The sequence below is a fragment of the Acinonyx jubatus genome, chromosome E2, assembly GCF_027475565.1.
Source record: "Acinonyx jubatus isolate Ajub_Pintada_27869175 chromosome E2, VMU_Ajub_asm_v1.0, whole genome shotgun sequence".
Taxonomy (NCBI): domain Eukaryota; kingdom Metazoa; phylum Chordata; class Mammalia; order Carnivora; family Felidae; genus Acinonyx; species Acinonyx jubatus.
The window spans coordinates 39764356-39788925 of NC_069396.1; positions in this window are offsets into that span (position 1 = coordinate 39764356).

Genomic DNA, 24570 nt, shown 5'->3' on the forward strand with positions numbered 1-24570 from the left:
TTTCATAGCACCGATTCCAAGCTGGCTTGTTTAATTCTCTCTCCCTCTGGGCTCTCCTTTCCTGGTAAGCCGCAAGGGAAGAGGGCTACTCAGGCAACTCGTTTCCAGGAGCCGCTGTCTGTAGGGCTGAAGCAAGGCCATGGGCCAAGGGCAGCGTCTACCACCCGTGTCCCCTTAGGCGACCGTGGTGTGGTCTGCCCACGGGGGGACACTCTCGTCCCCGTCTAAGCCCAGAATCTGGTGGGACCGCCTGTCTCAGCTTCAGTTCAAAGACACAGAGGCCACCAAGAAGCAAATCCTCCAACCCTCTGCAGTGGCCCATCCCCCATTCTTCTCTGGTCGCAAAGCCCCTCCAGGACCTGAAGGCCAGTTGAGCCATAAAGAAAAGAAAATAAGAGTTAATAATTCTTTTTTAAAAAGAGGAGGTATCCGGTGACCATCATTGCCTTGCATCCCTGAGAATTTGGGATAACAGTAATCGCTCTGACAAAGGGAGGGAAGGAAGGAGAGGAGGCGGGTGGGCAGGGCCTGCTGGTGTGCGTGGCGGCATAAGTGACGGGAAAAGGTTGGCTGATTTGATGAAAACCCCATCAGCCTCTCTGGGGAGATATTACTTTCCTCATTATTCCACTGATTGGCCTTATTTCATCTGAAGAATGCCACACATTCCTTAAGGCCTGGCAAACCTCTTTAACAATATCCAGAAAAAAAAAAAAAATCTATCACCTCCTTAATCGAAACAACAAGGAAATTAACACAAGTCAACTTCTTCCTCAGAGATCAGTTGAGAGACGCACCCCAGCCCCTTTCTTCTGACCCAGGCACGCACTCTGCAGCCCCCAAAACTATCAAATAAATTGCCTAAATGGTGCACACATTGGATGGTTGTGGGAGGAGCTTGTTCTCGGATATGGCAGTGGCTGGGGATGCTTTATAAATCCCATAAGTAGAACAAAGACTCAGCTGGGACCCCAGCATCCCCCTTTGCGCAGATGCAAAATCTTGTGTGATTGGATGATTCTGAACAAATGCAGTTTTCAGGGAGAGTTTGTCCCAACGCTGACAAAGCTTCACTTGCCAGCCCAACAACAGGGAGGAAGTATAAAACCCACGTGTGAAATCAGACTGAAACTGGCATGATCAATGGCCTGGAGCTTGCAATGACTGTGAAGTGCATTTTTTTTTCATTATTCTTTAGCAAAGAGGTAAGATTTAATGATGTAAGTTAACAATGGATGATAATTTAAAGTGGTGACAATAGTTTAATTATTCACACACACACACAAAAGTTAACTTCATAACTTATTTCTTTGTAAGAACAAGTTCATTTAAAATATTTTGAACTGTGCATACAATTATCACTTAGACTCTTTCCTTCATGGGGCTTTGTAGAGACAAAGAGTCAATTCTCCCAGTAAATTTCTCACTAAACTGTTACACAGACTTAGAGCTCTGTCTCATGACAAAAAGGAGAAGAGGAAGAGAAGGAGGAAGAAGAAGAAAGAAGGAAGGAAAGAAGGAAGGAAGGGAGGGAGAGAGAGAGAGGGAGGAAGGAAAGAAGGAAGGAAAGGGAAGGAAAAGAGGGAGGGAGGGGAGGGAAGGAAGGGAGGGAGGGAGGGAAGGGAGGGAAGTGGGGAAAGAAAGGATGGAAGGGAGGAAGAGAGGGAGGAAAGGAAGGGAAGGGAGGGAGGAAAGGAGGAAGAGAGGAAGGAAGGAAAGAAGGAAAGAAAGGGAAAGAAGGAAGGACAGGGAAGGAAGTAAGGAAAAGGAAGGAAGGAAGGAAGGAAGGAAGGAAGGAAGGAAGGAAGGAGAAGGAAGGAAGGAAGGAAAGAGAAGGAAGGAAGGAAGGAGGAAATGAAGGGAGAGAGGGGGAAGGGAGGGAGGTGGGGAAAGAAAGGATGGAAGGGAGGAAGAGAAGGAGGAAATGAAGGGAAGGAAAGGAGGGAGGGAGGGAGAGAGGAAGGAAGCAAGGAAGGAAAGGAAAGGAAAGGAAAGGAAAGGAAAGGAAGGAGAAGGAAGGAAGGAAGAGAAGGAAGGAAGGAAGGAAGGAAGGAAGGAAGGAAGGAAGGGAGAGAGGGGGAAGGGAGGGAGGTGGGGAAAGAAAGGATGGGAGGGAGGAAGAGAGGGAGGAAAGGAAGGGAAGGAAAGGAGGGAAGGAGGGAGAGAGGAAGGAAGCAAAGAAGGAAGGAAAGGAAAAGAAAGGAAGGAAGGAAGGAAAGAGAAGGAAGGAAGGAAAGAGAAGGAAGGAAGGAAGGAAGGAAGGAAGGAAGGAAGGAAGGAAAGAAGGAAGGAAAGAAGGGAGGGAAGGGAAAGGAAAGGAGGGAAGGAGGGAGAGAAGAAGGAAGCAAAGAAGGAAGGAAAGGAAAGGAAGGAAGGAAGGAAGGAAGGAAGGAAGAAAAGAGAAGGAAGGAAGGAAGGAAGGAAGGAAGGAAGGAAGGAAGGAAGGAAAGAAGGATGGAAAGAAGGGAGGAAGGAAAGAAGGGAGGGAAGGGAAAGGAAAGGAAGGGAAGGAAAGGGAAGGAAAAAGAAAGAGAAACCCACCACTGGGTCTTGCCTAGAATTTCCTGAGGACTCAGAAATTGGGATGGGTGGTTCCATACTACTGCATCTTTTCACTGAAATAGGACCCAAGTCCCCTAAACAATAACATGTGTGTGCAGATGCATATGTGTGTATGTGCCTGGTGGGTCTTCCTGTACTTTTATCAGCCCATCTCAGAAGGCCTGTTTTTCCATTTCTTTGATGTGACTATCCAGCACTAGAGCTGATGTTGGGGGTGGTGGTGGTACAGGTTCAAGGGCAATGAAAGGAAATAGAAAAAATAAGTTCTGGATTTGGGGGCTATCTCCTTGAGTTCAGAGCCTTTGGATAGTCTCGGGATTATATAATTACAATCCGACCGACCACCAAAGCCATTGAACCTTACCAAAGATGTCCAGAGATGCTGGGGCGCCAGGGCTCTGTGAGGCAGATAGATGCCACCATTTCAGGGAACTGGCCCACCGGGTTGGGAAAGCAGCAGGAGCTCCACAGTCTCCCACCCCTTCTGAATTTTCTGTCATGTGAACCTGCAGAATTCACCCTTGCCCAGCGCCCTATCCATTTCAGGTCCTCAGTTTGTCTCAACTGCCGAGCTGCTGTGATCTATGCCCCGCTGTTGGCAACGTTCCAGAAACTCCTAGAATCTGGTGGAGAGACACTTGAAATACCGTCACCAGACCCATGTCTTCATGCCCTTGCCCGGAGAGAAAGCATCTCAAAGGCCTCCTAAAACCAAAGAAGTAAAACCATGGTTGAATCAACATAATGCCAAATTTTAAGATAAAAATTTAACTACAACATCATCAAACGCATAGGTAAGTGTTTCAAAGTACCAAACGCCTGAATGTCATCGAACGTTTGCATAATCAAATATGGCAACTCCACGTGGCCATTTTTTTAATGACTCACTTCTCAGTATAATTATCTCATTGGACAGTTTTATAGATGAGAAAGCTTTTGGATACAACAGTAACAATTCTGCCATTGAATTTCAGCTATTTACTATGGTCTGGTGTCTCATAGCTACAGTTAATGATAACTGTGTGATAGATAACGACCAGTTTTCTACTATGATTGCTTTTCTTTTGTTGGGGGGAGGGACAGAGGGAGAGGGAGAGAGAGAATCTTAAGCAGGTTCCACGCCCAGCACAGAGGCCGACATGGGGTTCTATCTCGTGATTGTGAGATCATGACTTGAGCTGAAATCGAGTTGGATGCTCAACTGACTGAGCCATGCAGGTGCCCCATACCATGACTGCTTTTCCTAAAAAAAAAAAAAAAAAAAAAAAAAAAAAAAAATTTAAAGAAGACGATAACACAGAACTCAATATTCCTACTGAAAAATGTACGCCTGGGACAGACCTTCAAAAATCTGGAGACCCATTCTTCCATTCCTCAAAAGAGAAAAGCAGTGCATGAAATTTAATTCCGTCTGCCTCCTCTAATCAAGTTAAAAGCAGAGAAGAAGGGGTGGAAGGAGCCTCATTTGAGCTGAGAGTGAAGTGCCATTGGGAACGCTGAACCAGTATTGAAGGCCATGACCGTCAGCCCAGTGACGTCTGGTTGGTTCTCAATAAAGAGTGTTCATGTTTGTTGACCAGATACCTCTTCACTCTTTTTTTTAAATTTTTTTTAATGTTTGTTAATTTTTGAGACAGAGAGAGACAGAGCATGAACGGGGAAGGGGCAGAGAGAGAGGGAGACACAGAATCTGAAACAGGCTCCAGGCTCTGAGCTGTCAGCCCAGAGCCCGACACGGGGCTCGAACTCACGGACTGTGAGATCGTGACCTGAGTCGAAGTCGGATGCCCGACCGACTGAGCCACCCAGGCGCCCCACAGCTGCTCCTTAAAGCTGCTCCACACACTGGGTACTCTCTATTATTTGACCCTCTTTTGTTTTACTTTGTAATTATCACCAACTGACTTTTTTGTTTTTGTTGTTTCAATTGTACTTGCTTATTGCCTGTCTTCCCTTCCAGAATGTGAGCTCTGTTACCACAAGGGATTTGTCCTTCTGTTTGTCATGGTAGGATGTGCCTAAAACAGTGCCTGGCCCGTGTGGGTAAGCAATTAATATTTATTGAACACACGGATAGACATGTGTCTCTTCAGTTTGATAATCATTCAGACAATCTTTCCCTCCCTGAATCTAGTGGATGTGTTGATACACCGAACTGAAGAAGAGATTACAAAGGCTTAACCTATCATAGGGCCGTTGGCCAATTGTTTGTTCCCCTACGTTCATCCCCTTCTAAAGAAGTTTGTAGTTCTTCCCATTACAGGGACAAAGCGAATTTCCCCACCTATTGACCTTATGTCGGAGCAGGCAAGAGATGGGCCTTGACCAATAAAATGAGATCGAAGTGACATTGCTCCCATTCTGAGCCTTGGCCTTGAGAGGTCTTGCTTGTTTATGCTGACCCCTTGCATTTCTGCCAATGTCCATGAGAAGAACACACCCGGGCTAGTCTGCTGATTCCAGGAAAAGAATGGGAGACACCTATTCAGCAGCCCAGCTGAGCTTCATCCAGACGGACCAAACCCCAGCTAACCCACAGCCGTGTGAGTTATAGCCATGTGTTGGTTGGTGTAGACACTGATATCATGTTCTTGTTTACTATGCAACAGTACAAGGCAATGCCTCATCTTCTGTCTCACCTGTGTGGCAACCAGGCCCCTGGATGAATGATCCTGAACCTGAGACCAACTAACTGGTCAAAATGACCAAGGCCTTGGATGTGTGTCCTTCGTCTCTCAGTGGAAAGCAGCAGAGGCAGAAGGGAAACTTTTCTAACAGAATGAATCTAAGTGCCAATCACACCAGTCCACCCCGCCGTGAACTGTCTCATCTAGTCCTCACTCTACAGTGTCCCAATTTTATGGGCGAAGATGCTAGGCTTACTGACAGGATACCGCTTGCCCCTGGCCCCACACCTGAGAAGTCTAGAAACAGCGTTTCAACTGCTGTCCCCAGAGAGCCTTCCAAAGAAAAGGCCCAAGTCTGTTTGCAGTTAGAGAAAATGGGTAGAAAAACAGAGCTAACCCACTAGTAGGGCCAATCTCCCCCACTCTCCACTCCCGCTCCCATCCCTGGAGGGGCCCCAAGTAAACAGCGGTTTCGGTCTCATCTAGACACGGCCCATGCTCTCCAGGAACTATGTTACTTGGATGAAGGATATTTGTGGTGGAATCTTTTCCTTTCCTTCCGTCTTTTTTTTTTTTTTTTTGAAAGTTTATTTATTTCTTTTGAGAGAGAGACAGAGAGAGAGCATGAGCAGTATAGGAGCATGGAGAGAAGGAGAGAATCCCAAGCAGGCTCCACGTTGTCAGCACAGAGCCCTATGCTGGGCTCAATCTCACAAACCGTGAGATCATGACCTGACCCAAAATCAAGAGTCAGACACTTACTGACTGAGCTGCCCAGGCTCCCAGCCTTCCTATCTTCTTATCTGCCTTAGATAACCCCCTCCAACAGCAGCACATCACATAAGGGATGTTGGAATTCTGCCTTCAAGATGACATTAGTTAGTTAGTTTTATTTTAGAGAGAGAGAGAGCACACAAGTGGGAAAGTGGGCAGAGGGAGAGAGAGAGAGAATCTTAAGCAGGTTCCATGCTCAGCGTGGAACCCCACTCTGGGTCTCAATCCTACAATGGTGAGATCATGACCTGAGCTGAAATAAAGAGTTGGACACTCACCCGACTGAGCCACCCAGGTGCCCCCAGATGACAACACTTTTCAAAAAAGGAATAACCACAAGTCCAATCTGTTTCTTTGTCAAGCTTTCCAAACACAGCTTTGTTGTGAGAAAATGATCATCCCCTTGGGAAATGGAATAATTGTGACTTGTGTTTGATGGTACTTTTTTTTTTTTGGATCCTGGGCCCTCATTCACTCATTCATTAGGTAGACTTCTATTGAGTATCCACTGTGACCCAGGCACCTGCTCAGGCCTAAAGGTCCAGAGCCACCTTCCTAAATAGGTGCCCCTGTAGTTTGGAAGCATTTCAGAATAAATTCCACTTATGATCATTTCCCATTCAAAGACTTCAGACAGTTTTCAGACCCAAGTCTCAAACTTCTCAGCTTCTTCTGCCTCTCCAGACTTGGCAGGTGTCCTGCCTTACAAACCCCTACATATCACCACACGCAGCTCCCCTGCCCCTGAGGGGCCCCCAGCATTCTTCCCTGCTTGGGAAGACCCTGCTTGTTTTCCAAGACACCAGTCCAAAGGCCTTTCTAATGCTTAATTTTATGAGTCAATTTGACTGGGCTAATGGATGACCAGCTTAGCTGATAGCTTAGCTGGTAAAATTATTGCTAGCTGTGTCTGCAAGGGTGTTTCTGGAAGAAGTTAGCATCTGAGTCGGTAGACTGAGTAAAGAAGGTCGAGTAAAGAAGATTGTCCTCAACAATGAAGGTGGGCATTACTCAGTCCGCTGGGGAACTGGATGGAACAAAAAGGCAGAAGGAGGACAAATTTGCTCTTTGTTTCATCTGGAACACACATCTTTCCCTGCTCTTGGACATTAGCACTTCTGGTTCTAGGGCCCTCAGACTTGGACTGAGTGATACCACTGGCTTTCCTAGTTATCTAGCATCCAGATGGCAGAGTGTGGGACTTGTCAGCCTCCATAATCATATAGGAAAATTCTTTAATGAATATATATATGCATCTGTATGTGTGTGTTATATAGACATATACAGACCTCCCGTGGATTCTTTCTGGAGATTCCTGACCAATACAGCCTTAGAACCCAAGGGGCCTCCTTCCACTCCCTGGAGCAGAACCCATCACAAGCGCCTGAATGACGCCATTGTGAATGGTATGTATCCTACTGCATTTGAAGCAGACTTACAATACATCCTGATGAATGATCTAGCCATCCCATTACATTGCACTTCTATACCTATCTGCCTCAGCCATTGACAAGTGTAGCCCTTGAGGCTGGGGACCATGTTATAGAACCCTCAGCTCCTGCCAACGTCCAATAAAAATAAGTGATCAAATGTTATTCGCATACTTATTCTGCTTGTTGTTTATTTTTCATCTACCTACCACTAGATTGAATGCTCCTAGAAGACAGGATGCATTATCAGTTGCATTTAATGATGTATCTGTGAACACCTTAAACAGTGTCTGACATAACGTAAGTGATTAATAGAGGTTGCCGATGGAACGAATGGCTAGAAGCAGAGAGAGAGGGAGATGGTTCAGAACTTAGGTGCCAATAACACCCGTCTCCACATGCCTTGCATTTTCTTGAGGCAGACTTTCCTATTCTAATGGTCGCTGTTCTCTGTATTTAAAAAAAAGAAAAAAAGCCAGTATATTCCCAGGGTGGCAAGACCTCCCACCCACACCAGTGCTGGCTGGTCAGGGCCACAGGCAGATATCAGGCAACCACCCAGGGTGTCTATTTAAAGTAAAGAGGCTTTCACTCCTGGATCATTATCCACCTACAGAAATACAAAGATCTTTATGGGAACGCCATCTTTTCTGGTGATCACACCTCTAGAAATGATGTTATAAGGCCAGGAAATTGATTTCCTGCATTGCAAAATCATTCCTGGGGTCGTCGGTGTCAAAGCCAACTGGTTCATAGATTTCCTTTTTTTTTTTTCCCTTTTTTTTTTTATAAGATAAAGTGCAATATTGTTTTGTGGGGTAAGCCTAATAAGATGTGATGAAATAAAAGTTCGTTCTTTGAATTAAGTGTTATGGCTTAGCACAAGCAGCCACCCTTGGTCCCTTCTTTAGTCTTTGCAGCAGAGTGCTGAACTGGTACAACCATTTCAGAGAGCATTCTGGCTGTAGGTGTCGAATCAAAGCTATGCAGGGGCGCCTGGGTGGCTCAGTTGGTTAAGCGTCCGACTTCGCACAGGTCATCATCTCACAGTTCATGAGTTCGAGCCCCGCGTTGGGCTCTGTGCTGACGGCTTGGAGCCTGGAGCCTGCTTCAGATTCTGTGTCTCCCTCTCTCTATGCCCCTCCCCCATTCATGCTCTGTCTCTCTCTGTCTCTCAAACATAAATAAACATCAAAAAAAAAAATTTTAAAGCTGTGCAGACACTCTAACTCAGCAATTTTCATGTAGGAATTTAATTTAGAGAAGCTTTCTTATAGATCCACAGGAAGACCCATATGAATGGTGCATTATGGGCATGCTTGTAATACGGGGAAATGATGACAAGCTACTTAATGTCAATAGTGTGGTAGATAAAAAACAAAAATGTTGCTGTATTCAAAGAATGGAATACTATTCGGCACCTAAAATGGTTGTACGAGAGTAGAAGCAAGCAGACTGTAGGCAGCAGGCCAGATCTTGTTTGCCACCTGTTTTTGTAAATAAAGCTTTATTGACAACTATACCCATTCACTCACGCGTTTTTTACGACAACTATTCACATATGGTCGATGACTGCTTTTGCGCTAGACGACTACATGTCCTGTGAAGCCCAAAATATTTACTACCTGGCCTTTTTCAGAAAAAGTGTGCTGATCCTTTTTAAACAGAGCCGTAGAGCTCACCTTGGCCAGAGAGGGAAGACGACGCTGAAAGGAAAGGGCAGATGGCAGCACGATGCGTTACGACGACATTAGTGTGAGTTACGCGCAAAAATACGTGACTACGGACAGAAGCCCACAGAAGTGGCCCGAATGGACCGGAAGGGTGTCAACCTAGCTCATAAATCCGAATTGCATATGTGAGGCCCCAGGAGGAAAGACAGCCTTAAAAGGAACCTCAAGTTACACGAAGAGAATGCTTTATTCTTCTCTTAGGTGGCCTTGGAACAGGCATGACAGAATTGTGCTCCCAGGAGGAGGGTACAGTAGCCAGGGCACAGGTTTCTGGTGAGCCAGGCACAGGCCACCCAGTCTCGCCCTGCGCTCTCTCTCCTGGGGCAGGAAACAATCTCATTAACTGTAAGTGACAGTGCTGACCTAAGGACTAGCAGGTTTATGCAAATATACGATTCGGAATGTCCTGATTGTGTTTCCCCACCACTAACACTGCCACGCGGTTACCACGGAACTCATCTAAGACTGCACCATCCACAATGGTAGCCACGAGCCACACGTGGCTATTGAACACTTGAAATGTGTCCAGGCCAAAAAACCAAAAAACAAAAAAAGTGCTCTGGATGTAAAATAAATGCCAGATTTCAATAAAATTGCAATATATCTCACTCCTACTTTGTCATACGGATTGATTTGAAGTGATAATATTCGGTGTATCGGTGTATCCGCTTTCTAGAACAGCTGTAACAAGTTACTGCTAACGAGGTGACTTTGAACAACACAAATTTATTGCCTTACGGTTCTGTAGGTTAGACGTCCGACACAGGTCTTACTGGGCTAAGACTAAGGTACCAGCAGGGCTGCTCCCCATTCTGGAGGCTCTAGGAGAGAATTCTTGCCTCACCCTCTCCAGCTTCTAGAAGTGGCCCACGTTCCTTGGTTCCTCTTCCTTCGTCCAGCCAGCAAGCACGGGCAGATCCTTCTCACACAGCGTCACTCCGACCTTCTCTTCCGCCTCCCTCTTTACTTTTAAGGACCCGTGTGATCACACTGGGCCCACCCAGACAATCTAGATAATATCGCTATCTTAAAATCAGCTGATACGTGAATCTAATTCCACCTAGACCTCAATCCTCCTTTGCCACGTAACATACAACCCCTATGGGCTTTGTATGTCTTTGTACAACAGGTCTTTATTTTGCCTGGCACTATTGTGCTGAGTAGAATCTATGGTTAAAATTAATTTCACCTGTCTCTTGCTGATTTTTTAATGTGCTTACAAAATTTTAAAGTCACACACGAAGCTTGCGTTCTCTTTCTCTGGGACGGCATCGCTCCAAGGCAACGTCTGAAGGTGCTTTGCCAACCCTAAAGTTCACTGATGGCAGGGAATGTTCATTGAGAGAAAATGCTTTCCTCCAAGCCACTCTTGAAGGTGACAGAAACACACCTCCGCCCTCAGAATAAATAATACCAACAACAGCTCACGTTTATTGAGGGTTTACTACACACCCTGATATTAGATATTAGATATTAATTGGTTTCATCTTCATAGTAATCCTGAGACAGGTACCATCATTATTTACATATCACAAGGCAGGCTGCTGAGGCATAAAGAGGTTAAGAAATTTGCTCGAAGTCCCAAACAAGTAGGAGTCAGGTCCAGGCAGTGGATTCTGGAGACTTCCCTCCAAGGACTGTGCAGGTTTTCAATGGCAGTTTGCACCCTAAGATGTGTGAACGGTGCTAGACGTAACTGGCTCAGGGTTGTGCTCCCTGCCCCCCCCCCACCTCTCTGCAAACAAGCTGCAAATGACACCTAGTCTTCACGCAGCCTCTCAGTGTGACCCTGGATGCCCACTCTTGGGCTGCCCCTCCACATCTGCCGTGGGTACCTGAGTACGGCTCACGTCAGGCTCCACATGTGACTGATTCGTACCCCAACAGCGGCAGAAATAGGCCTCAACTTCCAAGAGCCTTAAGTGAAGGGACAGTTTGATTGCACACATACCTCTCCATATATACACAGATCTATAATTTAAATACCGCTGTATTATGGTTAAGATATTTGTGCATGCTCAGATGCCAGAGATTACCTTAAATATCTTTTTATACACGCGGATATGTGTGTGTGTGTAAATGTGTTGGGCACCCTCACCTTTCCCGTCGATCCCACCCAGCCCCTTATGCTCTCTTAAATGATATCTCTACCGTTCAAGATTTTTTCACATAGTTTCAAAGTTAGCGAAAATCTATTTAACATTTATATCTATATGCACCTTAGTATTTCCTTACACACACACGCACACACACACGCACACACATCTGACACGTAAAAGCCCCTGGTGACCACACGGGTGGGAATGTCTGTCTTCGAACGAATATATACACCAAAGTACAACCATACCCCCCAGAGGAACATTTTTGGATTATTTTGGTGATTTTAGGTTCTGGATCGCTGACACTGATGTGGTTTTCCGCAGTGTGTTTAACCCAAACCCCTCACATATTAAAGAGTACGCATACCTAGAATTATATGTCATTTATTCTTCTGCTTTTCCTAATCTGCTCTCTATTTGACTTCCTTTTAGGCAAATGCAACATTTGCACAGTAGGAGATGCTTTCTGGAACCTCATCTGCAGCTCCTAATATCTGGACACCCTCTGGGCTGCCTCTCCACTCGGAGCCTCTAGCTTCTTGGTCTTGATGTGCAGGGTCCAATTAGGCAGGTCTGTAGATGCATTTCTGGACTCGTGCTATTTTTTATTTATTTATTTATTTTTTTTAGCCAGCGCTTGGCAAACTCTTTCTGTAAAGGGCCAGACAGTAAATAGTTTAGGCTTTGCAGGTTGCCTGGTGACCATTACAGCTCAACTCTGCTGGTGTGTGGCACGAGCCTCAGACAATATGCAAAAGAACAGGCATGCCCGTGTTTCCATAAAACTCTTTCAAAAATCAGCGATGGGTCTGAATGTGGCCCCCTGGCCGGACCTTGCCCACCCCTGCCAGACGCGAACGTGAGTTTCTATTTCCGGAGATCTGTAGGTCATTTTCATATACGTCTCGTCAATGTCCCTGGTTCGTATTTGAGTGTCCGAAGGAAAGGGAACACATTGGTGGCAGTGCCGAAACATAATTAGGTGGTAAAGCCAATGAGGGGACTCCCGGCATCATTCCCTGCTTACGTGATTCCATTCTCCTGTGAGCCCCTGGAAGATACGAACTGTGTTCCGTTCTTCGACTCTTCCCCCACCCCTAGCACGGTGTCTGCCCCACAACAGACCCTCAGCAAGGATTAAAGGCAATAAGCAACACTGTGAATGATCTAATTTTCATTAGGTCAGATTTTTAAGACCTCAAGTATAGTTGTCATTGAAGACTTTTTCAGGAAGTTATGAGGATATTCTTGAATGGACTGTCGTTAACTAGTGTCTGACTCTCAGGTGAAATGATAAGTCACGATGGTTTTGCAAATAGAGGGGGGAAGAGTTATCTCCTGGGTCACCAAAGTTGTCTTCAAACACTTGAATGGATTACTGGGACAGTAGACGATGGCTTTTCTCAAAACGGTCACAGAGAGCTGGATCTCCTCTCCCCTCTCCACCCCATGGCACACATCACTTCCTGAACATGGAATTTTTTGACCACTGAGGCCAGAGAAAGCCTCAGCATCCTTGTTAACGCCACTCTCCATCGGACAGGTAACTTATGCTATAAAATCTCTTTGTTATCCCCAAACCAAATGCTTGTGGAGTACCTACGGTGCACTCTGCACATGCTACGTTAGGCAAGATTTTCTGAATAGAGCGAGCTAACAGAAAGATGGCGTAGGCAGGAATGCCGAAGTAAGGGCCACTGGCACCGGGAAAGGTCCCAAGGCATGGAGCCCCTGGTAAGTAAAGTAACAATTCCCTTTCTTTAGAGCTCCTATGGTGTGCCAGGCCCTACATTAAATCTTTTATGTGCCCAACTGAATCACACAGCAGCCAGAAAGGCAGGTCCCTTCCACTAACTAGATGAGAAAAATGAGGTTCCTGACATATCTTAGGTATTCCTAGCATCAGCTGAGAATGATACCCAAGTCTGAGGACACGAAGCCATGGAGCCCAGGAAAGTGGACTCAGCAGGAGGGGAGAGGTGATGGTTAATTTTCTGTCAATTTGACTGGCTAGAGGGTGCCCAGATTAAACATTATTTCTGGAAGTGTCTGTAAGAGTGCTCCTCGCTGACAGGTTAGCATTGGAATCAGTGGACAGTAAAACATATAGCCCTCCCCAATGTGGGTAGGCACCATGCAGTCCACTGAGGGCTTGAATAAATACAAAGACAGAGGAAGGGGAAAGTGTCTCCTTCTTTTCTGCCTTACTGCTTGAGGTGAGACATCTTATTTCATCTTCTCCTGCCCTTGAACTGGGATTTATGCCATTGGCTTCTCTGGCTCCCAGGCCTTCAGATTCAGATTGGATTATATCACCAGCTTTCCTGGGTCTCCAGCTTATAGATGGCAGATCATGGGACTTCTCAGCCTCTACAATCATGTGAGTCAATTCCCCATGAGCAATCAATCTCTCCATAGGTTAAAGATAGATAGATAGATAGATAGATAGATAGATAGATAGAGTATAGAAAGGACAAGCTTCTGTGTAGGCAAATGCATCTTAGGCCTGTTTGAGAATCAGGCTGTAAGAATACGATACGCATGTTTAAACGAATGGATGGATGACTGAGCAGGTGGGTGAGTGAGTAGATGGATTACATGGGCGGATGGGTGGATGGATGGATGGATGGATGGATAGGTGAGTGGGTGAAGGGATGAGTGGGTGGGTGAGCGAGTGGATGGATGGATGGATGGGTGGATGGAAGGATGGATGGATGGATGATGGGTGAATGGATGGATGAGTGGGTTGGTGGGTGGGTGGGTGGATGGATGGATGGATGGATGGAACCAGATCAGCTAAGGCAGAGTTTGAGGTAGAATCGGTAGCATTAAGGCTGGACAGGAAAGATGGCGCCCCATTATGAAAGACCTTGAATGTCACTTTTCAGAGCTCGACTTTATTCTGTCATGGCATGACAGGTGCAGCAGGGGAGTAAAATTACTGGCATGATACTTTAAAAGATGAGTATGGCCCCAGGGACAAGGGTGAAAAGGATGAAGCCTAGAGGGATTATTGAGCACGACTAATTGTGTGACAAGAGGTGTACCAGGCACCATCCTAAGTGTCTAATCCACACAAGGGACCTAGGAGTGGAATGTGTTTCTATCGTCCCTGTACTGCAGTGAGGAAGCCAGGGCACAGAGCATTAAAAGCCCACCTGAGGTTGTACACACAGCGAGTAGTGGAGAAGCTGGGGTCCAGTCCAGACCCTTGACCCTGACACCCTCCTGGTGGTCAGCCAATCGCCCAGAAGACAGTAAAGGTGACCAGTGTGGGGTGCAGGTGGGAGGGTGCAACGAGCAAGGTGTCAGGCCCATTGCCTCTTAGATACCGACCTGGAACATCATTTGCCCCTGGAAGATTAAACCCATGGCTCTTCATCCATCTGACTCTTGGGGATCCTGATAGTTGTCAGAGCTTCTCACCGCTGCAGCCCAGTGGCTCCTTTCAGAACAATTTCAGGGCCAGCCCTTCCTTTCCCTTCGGCCTGAGCAATCAGGGCGACCTGTGTCCGTAGCCCTGATGACTGTCCATTCTCTGATCTTCTCATTTAGACCCTGCCTCTGTCACTTCCCCATAAGACCTGTTGGAACAGTGAGGTGTGCATCTTGCCCCACATACTCAGCCTCTCAAGGCTTGGGATGGGGAGGGGCAAGGAGAGAGCCGGAAATTTCCCCAAATGGAAATAGAACCTTTAACCCAACGTAAGCAACATTGTCAGATCAGAGTTCCTTGGGCTGGCCCAGCGTTGACAGTCAGCAACAACCCAAGTGTGTGGGTTTAAAAGGCCACTTCTGTGTCTCAATGGGGACTGTGGTTTGCACGGACTTTCCAGCTTAAGACCAGGTGAAGGCCCCTGTGCTCTGCCTGTCAACCCTGGCAGAGATCACCTTTGCCCCTGCTCCTGAGAGCTTCCGGGGACCCACTGGGACCCAGGACCTCAGGCCAGGAGCCTGGCTCACCCTTCGGAGATAGGAGGGTCGGTATTCCCTGTCCACTTAGACTATAATCTCCCTGAAAGTCCCACTGCTGAGCAGGAGCCCCAGGAGGTGGGGCTAGATAGGTGGGATTAAAGACTTAATCTCTACTTAATAACCGAGCGAACAATTACCAGCACTTTGTTGTGAAAGTGCAGTGCTTGACCCTTTTGCAAACATTTTCCTGGCTCCCTAGAGCCTAGCACGGTGCTTCACACACAGTGGGCCCTCTGTAAATATTTGCCAAATGAAGGACTGAGTGAGTGAGTGAGCGAGTGAAGAAATAAATGAAGAAGCCGAAGCCTGGGAATCAGAGCCCCTTGGTGCAGTCTAAGCTCTTTCACCCCCTTGTTAGATGAACCTCCGGCGAGTCCCATTCCCTTCCCTGGGCCTCAGGTTCCGTGGCCTTGTCGTGGATGGTGGGCCTCTCGGGGCCCACCTGGAATTCTGCTCTCGTCCTGGCAGCCGGCACCCCGGGCTGGGTGCGGCGCCCAGGGTGGCCCAGCACCTTTCTCCCCTCTCCCTCTGGGGGGCGACGCTGGAGGCTTCCTCCCATTGCAACAGGACACCAAATGGTTAAAGCACCACCCATCGTCTTTGATTTATGAAGTGGACGATTGGACCGGGAAGCAGAGACAGCCCTTCTCACTTGCAGAGGGAGGCCCCCGAGAGCAGTAATTCTGTGCACACAAAGGCAAGCGACGGCCTTGGGCCCCGGCCGTGCCGGAGAGCCCACCCTGCCCAGCCCGGCCCAGGGACGACGCCAGGGCCCGTGTCCATCCTGCTCTGTGCAGGGACGGAGGCAGCTTGGTCACCTGGGCTCCGCCGTCCACCCGGCCCCAGGGACCTCGGCGGCCCAGCCTCCGCCCCGGGGAACCAAAGTGCAGCCCCGCACCCGGTCGCTGCCTTTCAGCGGCTGCCAATCTATCAAGATTCAGCTACCGCTGTGAACCCATCAACTCCGTGGAAGGGAAAAAAAGGAACCCCTCACCACAGCAATTATTCATCCCGGCCTGAACTTCAGGTGACCTTTCCTAGTTCCACAGAAGTTACAGATGCCAGCACCTTGGTGGGTCGGATTTTGTTTTCCCCTGTCTTCCTTTAACAGACGCATTTTTTTTTTCCTGCTACGTGACCCTCTTTTGCAAATTTTTTTTTTCTTTTTTTTGCCAAACGATCTTTGGGTGGTCCGTTAGCCACGATAGGAGAGCAACGTTGGCCTATCGAGAGAGCCGATTTCACACGAAAGAAGTCATCCAGAATAAAAGAAAAGCCTCTGACCTCCTTCAAGGGCTGTATCCCCTTGAAAGACCCCCAGCAGACCACCCCCAGGCCAGCTCACCCCTCTGGCGTAAACAGGGGCTACTCTGCACCAAAGGCCTGGCCCTGACCTGCAGGGATGCAATGCTACCAACTCGGCGTGTGTGTGTGTGTGTGTGTGTGTGTGCGCGCGCGCGCACGTGTCCCTGAGTCGCAATAAGGGTTACACAGGGTGTAAGTCCCTGTGTAAATTTAAAGTGACCTGAGGGACATAATTACATAAATCTCATCATGAGACAATATACTTTTTATTTGTTTGAATTTTATTTGTATTGGTAAAACTGACCTGAAACTGACACAAGTTTATTAGAAAAAGAACTCTGTAAAAGCGAGTGGGCTGGTCTTCTTAGTTAAGACGGATGTGCCAACTTCTAGTATGATTAGAGAAATGGATAACTCACTAACATCTGTGCAAACCACAATAAAAAGGGATTTAGTGTTACCCCAAGGAAGGCAAGAGAGGCTGTCTGTCCATTAAACGCTTTATTACAGTGCCAGCAGGTTTTTCTAATTCAGTTACTCCTGCACGGCATACAGCACTCTGTGACGGCCTGTCATCCCACCAGACAGTGCTTGGGGCTGGGAGGTTTTGTGCAAGGTAGGTGACAATCAAATGAGCCACTGAGAAGAGAGGGGCGCCTGACCCTCGTGAAGGATTAACTACAGAAAGTGAGTGTGATCATGTCTCACCATTACTTAGAATTTTCAGTCAATTTCTGAAAATATGAGATAAGTTCTTAAAGAGGCAGTTTCCTCAGGAGCTCAGCAGACCCGGTGGGGTTTGGTTACACACTGTGTCGCAGGGCGCCTGGCGAGACGGGGCCTGCCAGGGAGGGAGGAGGCGCGCTACCTGGACGGGGTAGGCTGAGCCAGGCCCTGGAGTCATGTTTGTCCAGGAATAACGCAGCCAAGAAGGAAGAAGAGGGAGAGGTGCCTCCTGAAGCCGGCTTGCCCTTCCCTCCCCCCTCCCTGGCACCGCGAGTCCAGCCTCCCCTGGGGACAGCCAGCCAAAGGGGCAAGGCCCTCGGGGGCTCTTGCCAGCGTGGGGTTCGCAGAAAGCCTCTCCAGGCCAGCTGCCTGAGATGCTTGGGCCCGTTTGGTGCCGGCGTGGAATGCCCACTTTCCATCACCCCTTCCCACCGTCTGCAATCCCCACCCCTCATTGGGGGGCCGTCCTGCCCCACAGGACCTCGCAGTCTGGCAGCTAAGCAGGCCTCATACTTTAAAACAGGCTAGATGCCCAACACAGGCACACAGCGTTTGAAATGTGTCTAACGGGCCTGGCGAAGGAAGATAGGGATTCAAAGGAAGGCAGGACACATTTTAGGGCCCCAGAGGAGTCCATTCCTGTTTATAGACCAGAGAGCTGAGACACAGAGAGGAGAAGGCTCCACCCAAAGCACACCCAAACCGCCAGGAGGTAGGGCTGGGAGGAGACCCCTCACCTGCCTGCCCACTCCCAGGCCAACAGAAGTTCTGCATGGACGGGGGTGATCTATAGGGTAGAGGCTTTTTTGTCAAGCTGGACTAAAAAGGTGATGTATCCCTTTGTATCTGTATATTTAAATGAGAAAAGTAAACCTCAGACCCCTAAGCTTGGTTCTGCTAAAGCAATTTAACATCTGCTGCCACCTGAATCTAATTGAAACAATTCATTATCAAATTTACTGATCTGCTTAATGATTTTGTATTTCTCTTTCAAAATCACCTTCCGCCTTAGCTAGCCTAGGTAAATTACTCTTGCCTTCAAACCTGAGAGCTTGAAGGGACCTGAAAGAACATCTAACTCAAGCACTGCCCTTTTAAAGACGGGATCACCGGGGTGCAGGGTGGCGGGGGAGGGGCATGGCTTCCCCGAGGTCATGGGGCGAGTCAGGCAGGACTGGAACACAGGCCGCAGGGGCGCCACTCTGCTTCATCTCTACGGGCCAGGCAAAAGAGGGAGCAACAGACAGGGGTGATGACAAATGGGAAAAACAGGAGGAAAATAAAAAAGGAAGAAGAAAGAAGTTAAAGACGGGGAAGGTGACAAGCTCCCTTTCCGGAGCTGTGCAGTTTTTTGTTTTTTTTTTTTTTTTTGCAATGTTTTCTCGGTGGCAGTCTGTTAAAGAAATACTTCATTGTCACCGAGCACAGAGTCATTAAAGGCACCTTGGAAATTTGGACCCTTTTACTAGAATCAGGGCTTAAATAGCAACTTAATTTATGACACTTCTCGAGGCTGATGGCATTTTTGCTCTCAGGTAAGGTCATCTCAGTGTACCCCCTCCCTCTGTTGCCTCCTTCTAGCACAACTCAAGAGGTGGGATCTCTTCACTTGCAAGTAACTGATGTATTCAACTGCTAAAATGTAAGTCACATACGTATGGAAGCACGTGTGAGTTCACGGTGTGTTTCTAAAAGAGAGCTCCTTTATATCTGCGTGTGAAAGAGAAGGGCAGAAGGGGGCGGGGGGGACCCACGAATGAGCACGTGAATAATTAGATCAGAGAGAGATGCCACCTTTTCTCAGGGTTGGAACTGCGAGGGGGGAAAGGACTAGCACGTAATTGACATAATTGATCTGGTATTTTTTTCCCTTTTTGCTGCAGTAATTTTTATGCATGCCATTGTTGCTGTTATTATCCAGGATGTGATCTTCTGTGGTTGATAATACAGACTAGATATGAATGCGTGTATGTACCAGCCAATCACAAATCTATAGTGTCTATTTCTGCATCACCAGGTGCTATCTCATGGGAAATATCCTCTTTTTTGGCAGGCACACAGAGCGCTGCATTATCTGTCATTTTCATTAGATTCAAGCTACAGCTGAGCCAAAAAGACTTAGTTCTAGCATATGTGCTCAAAATGGCCAAGCTGTGATTGTCCAAATTCACCCTTTCAGGATTGCATTACAGACAACTGGAGCCGAAGCTGGAAATTGGAGGGAGCAAAGTACCTGAATTCCACTTGGGCAACTGTAAACACCAGAAGCTCCTAAGATCGGAGCTTATTATCATAATCATCTCGAAGGATGGCTTCCATCGGAAAGTTCAACATTTTTTTTAGCACATTGTAGGTAGGGATGGGGGGGGGGTGGAGTCAGCCTAGATTTTGAGGCCACTTAACAAAGAAAACCCAATCTCTTTCGTCGCCCCCATGTCTCTCAGGGCACCCGGGCGCTCTGGGATGCTACAGATCCCATCCGCAGGCCTTGCCCTAGGCCAGCTAACCTTGAGTCCTGTACGATGCTGTCCACTGTGGGACGTGTGACTGGAGAGGCTGCTGGCATGAAAACCATCACACATTCAGCAGTGAGCAATTTCTGCAGGAACCGGAAGGGACCAAAGAGGCAGCGTGCAGTAAAGTTGGGTCTCTAGGCAAGTCTCCATCACGATTTTATAGATTCGATCTTATATTTGAGCGTATGGAGAGGACATAGCCAAAAAGTAAACACAATTTACAATGCTAAAAACTGGAGAGGGGCGCCTGGGTGGCTCAGTCGGTTAAGCGTCCGACTTCGGCCCAGGTCACGATCTCATGGTCCGTGAGTTTGAGCCCCGCGTCGGGCTCTGTGCTGACAGCTCGGAGCCTGGAGCCTGCTTCGGATTCTGTGTCTCCCTCTCTCTCTCTGCTCCTCCCCCGTTCATGCTCTGTCTCTCTCTGTCTCAAAAATAAATAAACATTAAAAAAAAAAAAAAACTGGAGAGCCACGGGGCTGGGAAAATGGTTACTCTACCCAGGGGGCTCGATGTTACTTTCAAGCAGCCATGGGGGGCGGGGGGTGGAAAACAAAGGCTAGCTGTTCAAGCAGAGAACTGATTGTCTTACAAACCCAAAGGCCAGTGGGAATGTAAAATGGTGCCTCCGCTGTGGCAAATGGTTTGGTGGGTTCTCAAAATATTACACATAGAATTACCGTATGATCCCGCAGTTCTACTGCTGGGTATGTAGCCCAAGGAATTGAAAGCAGGGTTTGGAAGCCAGATGCGGTCTATACATACAGAGGAATATCACTCAGTCTTAAAAAGGAAGGGACTTCTGACACATGCCACAGTATGGGTGAATCTCGAAGACATTTTGCTACGTGAAAGAAGTCAGTCAGTCACATCAAGATAAAAACGGTACAATTCCACTCATTTGAGATACCCAGAGTAGTCCCGTGCATGGGGACAGCAGGGCGGTTCCCCAGGGCAGGTGGAGGGGCGGGGGAGTTATTCCCTAATGGGGACAGACTTTCAGTTTTGCAAGACGGAAAGAGTCCTGTGGGTGGATGGTGGTGGGGGTCACATAACAATGTGAATGCGGTTGCCGGCACTGAACTGCACGCTTCAGAACGGTTAAGATGCAACCTTGACGTTGTGTGTATTTTACCACAATTAAAAACTGGCACATAGGGGCGCCCGGGTGGCTCAGTCGGTTGAGCGTCCGACTTCGGCTCAGGTCATGATCTCACAGTTCGTGGGTTCGAGCCCCGCGTCGGGCTCTGTGCTGACAGCTTGGAGCCTGGAGGCCGCTTCGGATCCTGTGCCTTCCTCTCTCTGCCCATCCCCACTCATGCTCTGTCTCTCTCTGTCTTAAAAATAAATAAAACATTAAGAAAAAAACCAACCTGGCAAATAAACGATTAGAATGGTAAATTTTATGTTAAGCCTATGTACCACAATTTTTTAAAAAAGAAAGAAAACAATAAGCCCATGTCTGTTTCCTCAGACCCGCTTCAGTGCCCGGCCGGCTTGCGGGCCAAAGATGGGGAATACAAAGTTTGAGTTTTTGTTTACTACACAAATTGACTCTGTCGACCAATTTCACTGGTAACCAGCTAGCCTCACTGGTAAGCGAGTATTCCGGAAACACCTTCGTGTACAAACAACAACAACAGCCAACACTTTTCTGGCCCCTTCGCAGAAGCACCCCCCTGGCCCTGTAGCCTCCCCTGAGTCTGTGCCACAGCAGTCCCCAGCAGTGCCGTGTTCTTCCACATTGGCACCGAGGGTGAGCCCACACCGGGCCATGTCTCTTTTGAGCTATGTGCCAAGTTTCCAAGACAGCGGAAACATCCACAAATTGGCTATGAGGGGTGCCTGCTGCCCCAGACTTGTCCTGGGTTTTCATGCCAGGGTAGTGGCCCCATATGCCATGACGGCGGGGGGAAACCTGTTCACGAAAACCTTCTCCTGAACCACAGAAGTGCTGGCCCCTTGTCCACGGCAGGTGGCTCACCATTTTTCATCTGCACCGCTAGTACGGGCTAGTTGAATGACAAGCAAGCAAAAAGAAACATGGCACGAAGGTTCCGACAGCCAGGAGCAGGTCGGGTCCAGGAGTGGCAAGTCCCCGAGGAAGGTCATCGTCGCTGAGTGGGAACGAATCCGAGGATTGCTGTCTTCGTCAGCTCTGGCCGCCGTAACAAAACACCGGAGATTGGGAGGTGTAAGCAGACATTTATCATCTCAGAGTTCTGGAGGCTGGACGTGTGAAGTCGGGGTGCCATGGTCAAGTTCTGGTGAGAGCTGTCTTCCTGGCTTGCACAATGCCAACGTCTTCCTGTGCCTCAACTGTCGGAGAGACAGAAGGAGGGAGAGATAGAGAGAGGGAGCAAGAGAGCCCTTCCTCTCCTTATAAGGGCACTAATCCCATCACGGGACCCCACTCTCGTGACCTAATGCCGTCCTAATCACCATCCAAAGACCCCATTTCCAAATGCCATCACCTTGGAGGTTGGGGCTTCTACATACGAATTTGGGCGGGGGAAGACACAAACCTTCGGTCATAACAGATTTGATCTTTACTCTTCACCAAGCCATTCTTCCTGCAGCTGGAGAGAGTGCCCCACACCCTGCTCTCGCGCTGTGGACCCCCCTGTGCAATTTTGCAACTCCCTGGGCCCTACGTTCTCCCCCATCCCTCCAAGTCCAGCTGGACTGGACAGTTCAGCTTAGGAGTAAGACATTACAAGTGACCTGCAAAATACTTTATTTTTATATGACGTTCTGCAACAGGATCCCTGTTGCCTATTAATTGTACCATGTTTTGAAACAACACAAGAATTTTTTTTTTTTGTATTAAAGGAAATTTCCTCGTGTATTTTCCTTCAATTATCACCATGTTACTGGAAACGAGGTAAGGCAATCTGAAAACAGTTGAGTGAGAGAATATACAAACAAACTTTCAAACTGTCTTTCAGCAAGTGAGGCTTAAGTTATTGAATATGCAAATTGCCTTATTAAAAAGAATGATGTCTTTTTCAGCAATCAGTTTAATTACAGTGGAGTCCTTCAATAGAAAAATCAGCTTGTGCCTCAGAATAAAAATTCTTTAGAAAGGGAATTTAGGTATAACAGATCGAAATGAGAAAATTTACACTTGGTAGGAAAAGGGGCTTTGCGTAAATGGAGCGCAGGCTGCTGAGGCAGGTGTGGGGGAGCCGTGGGGGAGGCGTGGGTCTTCGAGAGCCCTGCGGGCATCCGGCTGAGCCTGTCTGTCCGTCTGTCTTGCATCCTCCTTCTCCAAAGCTCAGAGAGAGGAATGAGGTGCTGGTCTGTGAAAGGTGTTTATCCCAAGTGTGTGAGGGGGCTATACCTGAGACCACACATCTTCTACAGGGCAGCTTGGATTGGGCAGGCAAGATGCTCAAGCACCGGGATCAGAACAGAAGGGCTTTTGTTACTTAGAAGGCCTCCAGAACTCTGTCCATTCTGCTCGAGGCCTTTCTCTCTGTCCCCTCGGGACCCCCGAACTTTGCCTGGTCTTTGTCCCATTGCCCCAGAATCTCCTCCCTGTTTAAGGATCAGAAATCCCAGAAACCACCCAAAACATCTTCCCAGTTCAGCTGCTCCAGTATCATGGTAACCCCTGGAAGAGTGACACATCAGGATTTAGGGCAGAGGTCTGAATCAGACTTCTTAGGTTGGCTCTCCACTGCATAGAATGACAACTTAGTGACTGGAGGCCAGACTTTTAGCCTTTCTATGCCTCGGTTTCCTCACCTCTAAAATGGGAGAGAAAATACCGCCCACCTCACAGGATGCATTTGAAATGCAAAGAGAAACACCAGGCAACACTGAGAGTAGTACCCGACCCGTACTAAGCCTTCAGTTAACCCTCACCGGAGGTAGTAAGGCAGCAGAAGCAAAAGTACAAATCTCCTGTGTATACTCTGATACTCTGTTATAACTTTCACACAAGTCTAAAATACAAAACATGAAATTCACACATATGCAAGAAACGCACAGGCAAATGTTCCTTCAGTGAACCTTGAAATCTTGAGCACCTACCATATGCCATCAGTGAGCAAAACTGGAAGGAAAAAAAAAAATCCATGTCCTTTTAAATTCTAGTGGAAAGACAAAACAATAGCTGAAAAGCACAATAAACACATCAATTACATGGTATTTCAGAAGTATCTCCACAGAACAAAGAAACGTGGCTCAGAAGACCTGGAGTGAGGTGAGCAGCTGTAATTTAAATATTGCGGTCCAAGTAGGTCTCACTGAGAAGGTAAAATTTGAGCAAAGACCTCAAGAAGGTGAGAGAGTGAGCCATGGCTATCTAGGGGAAGCGTGTCCCAAGCAAAGGTGCAAAGGCCCAGGGGCAGAAGTGAGTTTGACATGTTCTAAGCACAGCAGCTGGTCCGTGGGCCAAAGAGGTATTGAAGAAAAGTAGGAGCCTAGGTCATAAAGTGACAGGGGCAGATCACATATAGTCGTGTGGACCACCTTAAGGACCCTGGTTTGCATTTGGATAAAATGGGGAGACTCATGTTTTAAAAGGAAAAACAGTATTCTGAGTTTATTGGGATGGAGGGGGACCCATGAGGAGGGTACAGCACATACCCAGGCTAGTAGCTGGGGTGTGAGAATATTCTAAAGAGCAAAATCCAACACATATACCTAGCCGATTAGATGTGAGGGGAGAGAGAGGAGACAAGATGACTCCAAGATTTCATTTAACTAAACGTAAACTAGTTTGTAAGTGAGGAATCCATGGCTACCTTGTTTGTTGTAAAAAAACAAAACAAAACAAAACACAAAAAACAAAAAACAAACAATAAGCCTGTTGTAAA